Source organism: Solenopsis invicta, chromosome 4, assembly GCF_016802725.1.
Source record: "Solenopsis invicta isolate M01_SB chromosome 4, UNIL_Sinv_3.0, whole genome shotgun sequence".
Lineage (NCBI taxonomy): Eukaryota > Metazoa > Arthropoda > Insecta > Hymenoptera > Formicidae > Solenopsis > Solenopsis invicta.
In genome coordinates this window covers 20,722,588-20,727,845 of record NC_052667.1, presented here as the reverse complement: position 1 = coordinate 20,727,845, position 5,258 = coordinate 20,722,588, and the positions used below count along the sequence as shown (strand labels likewise).

The following is a 5,258-nucleotide window of genomic DNA, read 5'->3' as shown; positions in this document are numbered from 1 at the left end:
CTGTTCTATATTGTCTCGTTAAAGGTATCTGCCTCTGGGAGAAGTTTTAGATGCAAATCCTCTCCAATTATCCTCTATTTCTCTTATCGCTCAGACTTCGTTCGCACTTCCAGATAGTTCAAAATTTTACAAATTCGTTTCTGACCACACCCTGTTTCTCCAATTAGTGCAGAATAATCATCAATAGTATAAACAAATTTTTGTTATATATAACATATATGTGCACCTATAGGCATATCACCATTTGCACAAACGAGACATGCATCATTTTCCGTATTAATCTTATTGATGTTCGAAGATCGACTTAGCCTCATATTATATTCCTCTGGAATATTTTCTATTATTCGTTCTGTAATGAATTGATTAGGAGCTAGTTAAAAAAATAAAAAATCATAAATCTAATAACTACTTAATTTACATATTAATTTTAAATGAGTCAATTTTCAACTACAATTAGTTATTTTTAAAACACATAAATTTTAACTTTAACTATCAATATATTACAGTTTATGTGCTTTAAAATAATTTTTTTTTTTATTTAAAAGTTTAATTATGTACAAAAAAACTTATATTTACTTGTGTAAAAAACATACATTTTTTAACAAAAAATAATATTTTTTTGTTATTTTATATAAACTTGGTAAAATATATATAAATAAAACACTTTTATTTGATAATCTGTGTTGTAAGTGTTCCGTTATTTATATTAATTGAATTATAAGAAACTATGATATTTTAATTTAATGCAAATAATGCTTCTCACAATTAACTTTTAATATATGTAACTTAATCTCCGCGCAACTTTTGACTAAATGTCAGTTAGTTTTTCATTCATGTAATTTTTAACGTAACTAAATTAACTTTTTAGGTTAATTTAATTGTGACCAATTTTAAGTTAATTTAATTATAACATAAGACATTAACTTACCCAATTCTGACTCCGTACTTTTTATTGTTTGCAACTTTTTATTTTCAAAGTTACCTGATGTCTGTTGCATAATAGTCGACTTTACGTCGATTTGTTATATGACGTATGAGCTATAATAACACTAGTAAACAACTTTTTTTATTTTCTACACTATATTTAACTTAGGGTAAAGTCGGTGTATACGCATGCTATCGAAAATATAATTTATCAAGTATTATTTACTATGTTTAAGGAAAATAAATTAGGCCAATAAAAACTTCATACTGTTTACTATTATAAAAAAATTTTAAATATGAAATATTTCTTTTCTTATACTTGAAAAAGAAACTTAAAAAAACCATTACATTTTTGTCATATAAAAAAAGTGGCGGGATTTATGACTACTCATGTGTAAGATACACGGCGCATCGAAATTTACAAATAATATTTTCAGATATGATATAAAATAACATAATGACTTACAAAATGTGTTTACAAAGTTTATTAGGGAATAAGAACAGTAAATATGTATACAAAGTAATAATAATGCAATATTAAAGAAATTAATATGCACAGACATCAACAGAGTGCGCATTGTGTTCTCAACATAGTGCTCAACATAGAGTAAGTGCTGCTTTCCAATCACGCAGTGTCTGTATTACGGTAAATCCCGCTCGCTGAAAAGGCCGTATATCCTAAACAAGTGGAATATACAAGATATCAAACTAAATAAAGAATACAAGAGCTATGCACTTGAATCTTGCTTGTATTTCATCCTTTACTATCGCTCTACATTTACATATCATGAAATAATTATTATGTCTTTTATATTGTCTGCAGTAATTATTTTACGTAGACGGTAATACACGATCGCGCTACTTCTACGTGAAAAAATTAATTCAATTTACGATATTTTCGTTAATATTAACAATAAAGAACTATAATTACAATACAATACTAATATAACATAAAGGCACATAACAAAATAGTTCTGAGCAAACTATCTTTATTTCTTCTATTTTTTCTGACTGCTGCGGCGTACATCCCCCCGCGGCGTAAATACCGACTTTACCCTATAAAAATATATTTAAGTTTATTCTAGGACCACATTTTAATGTCATATTTACTTTTGCTCTTTCCTCAAATATTTCAATTTCCACAGATTTTCCATGATTTTTCTTAATTATCTAAAAAACTGGACGTGATGAAGCAAAACGGTTTACAAATTTGTATTTAACAATCCAAAATCTATATGAAACATCAACTCTAATTTAAATTTTTTGTTGTTGTTCTGTGTTATCATATTTTATGTCATAAATTGTCGAAAATGATAAAATAAATAAATTTGACGATTTAGATTTAACAATTCGTTATTTATTTACAAATAAATTAAAAAAAAGTATAGCAACGATGTAGACGTAACGAAGTTAGAGTTTTACTTGCAAACTTTAGTAATGACTACTAATATGAGAAACGTGAAGAGATACTGTTAGAATTAAGAAAGGGAAAAAAACCAGTTTTTTTTGTTGACCATTCGGATACCTGAAGAATTTGTGGAATTTATCCATTCGACTACTGCATCGTAGAACACGTTCTACGTTGAAGTGCTATTTTGAAGTTGAAATTCCGTCGTTCGTATACTTTACTTCATACCAAGATAGGAGATGGTAGAATATATAAATAGAAGAATGACGCGGGAGTAGACAAGAGAGGTAAATGGTAGCCATTAATAAAGGCTTTTGAAGAATCGAGGCACACACCAAGAGAAAATAAATTCTTCGCCAAGCAAACACATCAGAGAAATCGGAAAAGATCGAAACGCCAGCAATGAAGTTAACCGACGACGAAGATATCGGTTAAGTAAGCAGAAAAAATAAAACGGTAGATTAATCAGTTCATGAGAAGATCAAGAAAAAGTTTGCAACATTTTTTAACTAAAGGCTCATGTTAACTTACTCGTCACAGTATAAAAACTTCAGAGTGAAAGAAAGTAACGTGAATTTAAGGAATTTGGCTGCTTTTTAAAGTTTGTTCTAAAGTTTATCATTTCTTTTTGGATTATCCTTTTTTAATAATTTAAAGTAAATAATTAAAAAAATTTAAGATCCAACTTTGCTCGAAAAATTTGTTCAGCAATTGCTATATTATTTGAATAGCTGACTGCTAGAAAATACTTGTTACATACAAAGTTTATTAGCATTTCCCTTGCGTATATTATATACACATAGGGTTGGGTAAGTTAATAAATTTTTTTAACTAAATTAAGTTAGGGTTGATAATACATAAAATTAATTTAGTTACGTCAAAAGTTACATAAATAAAAAATTAATTCAGTTAAAGTTACATTATGATTAAATTAACTTAAGTTAAATTAAAAGTTAATTTTGAAAATCATTATTTATATAAAATTAGAATATCGTAATTTTTTAAAGTTGCATTATTCTAAATAACAAAACAATTATATAAATTATCAAATAAATTTTTTGTTTTATTTATAATTTCAGTTTATATGAAATAAAAAAAGAAGTATTGTTTTTTATATAGTCATGTATTCTTTCACAATTTTTACATTTTATGATTAAATTATTAAAAATATGATTTTACGTATATAATGTAAAATATAACCTTACACAAGATATATTGATTAAATATAATCGTATTAAAAAAAATTTATCATTATTAAAGTAACTACTAAATTTTAATAAGAGCATTATTTCAAAATGATCGGTTAATTTAAAATTCCTCGTAAGTCATCAAGCAATATTCGTATCAATAATAAACCACCTGCACTAAACATTCTACATGTACTGAGGATGGTACCGTTGTATTATACTATCATTTATACAGATGAAAAGAATTAATCATTACTGAGATCTAATAGTTAACTTTAAAAAAAGTTAATAATAATGTTTAAAAATAACTAGTTAAAGTTAAAAGGGAACCTGCACAAACCTTTTAATTATAAGTCTCCAAGAAAGCCCTTTGTATGTAACGTCGTTGTCTCATTACGTTTTGGTCAATGTCTTCGTTATCTTTCTATTACTCATGTCAAAATAGCGCTGACGAGATGACGTCGGTAAATCGCGAAATGACGGGTGATAAGTCGACGTCGAAAATGGAAATTCAGTGATTCTCGTCGAACGTGTTTATGTATATCGGATCCTGGTACCTCGCGGCGCAGGAAAAAATTTATGGCGAGTATCTGACGATATTTTTATCTTCCCGGAAATCTCTCGGCCGTTTTACTATGTGTATACACAGCATTACAGCGTGCATGTGTAGATCCTTGAAGGAGAAATCGGCAAATGAAACGAGAGCGAAACTTGCACCGTCGTTACCAGCCTACCTGAGCTTCTTAAATCCGTATGAGTTATTTGAAAATAGAGTTGGCCATCCCTCCACCTTGTCATCTGGGTCTTTGTCAGCTGTGCACAGAAATGTCAGCTGATTATCGTGGAAAAAGGGCGCAGCGAAAAGTAACTTCGTCCCAACGACAGATATATTGTTCCGATCATTGCTTTTTTATCTGGAAAAAAATTGTCTCGACGATTAGAGTCTGATTAATTAATCTTGTCACGTCCACTAAATTAATCTGATTAATTACTATCGCCGTTCATAGGTAGTTTACATAATGCTGTAATTAAGCATTTAATTGCGTTATCTTTCATCTTAATTGTTGCAACCCGAACCTCAATATTAATATAAGAACGCAATTCGATTACCCTACCAATTTTCCATTGCTGAGGCGGAGCGTTTTCATTGTCAATTAAAACTATATTGTTAACAATCAAATTTTGTTGTTCCTTCGTCCATTTGCACTTACCCTATAATGTTGTCAAATACTCTACGCTCTATCGTTTCCAAAAATATTGCGCTATTCGTTGAGTCAACTGCCATATCTGTTAATAGGATTATCCGCGACATCGATATCGAGCCAACTTGTAAGCGGTTCGTCTATTAAAAAATGTACAGGCGTCAGAGCTTGTAAATCATTAGGATCAGATGACAATTGACATAATGGTCTCAAATTTAAACATGCTTTGATCTGTGCCAATACAGTGCTAAAAGCTCTTCAAACTCAAGTGGCGTTTCGCCGACAATTTTCTTTAAATGATATTTACATGACTTTATTCCGTCGACATATGTGTAGAATGGACTGTTGACGGCAATGATGAGGATAAAACGACAGGTAGATTGGAAGTGGAGCAATCATCAGGATTAGTAGACAGAGAACGAACGTTCTTCCAATCTACCTGTCTTTTTATGCTGTTGATGGATATCACCCATATGAGAGATGAGGGGAGATATAAATTTCCACTGGATTTGTCGAAATGTATTATAATTGTCAGGG

General features: G+C 29.6%; 1 long non-coding RNA gene across 1 annotated transcript in view; it reads right to left on the bottom strand.

Moving 5' to 3' along the window:
• LOC120357618 overlaps positions 1 to 5,258 on the bottom strand; it is a 6,549-nt gene extending 1,291 nt beyond the window's left edge. The window contains exons 1-3 of the long non-coding RNA XR_005574611.1: positions 4,731 to 5,258; positions 3,860 to 4,433; positions 1 to 349 (exon numbers count right to left, since the gene is read on the bottom strand). The exon at positions 1 to 349 is cut by the window's left edge and continues 1,291 nt beyond it. This is a non-coding gene — a long non-coding RNA (uncharacterized LOC120357618). The remainder of the gene's footprint in view (positions 350 to 3,859; positions 4,434 to 4,730) is intronic.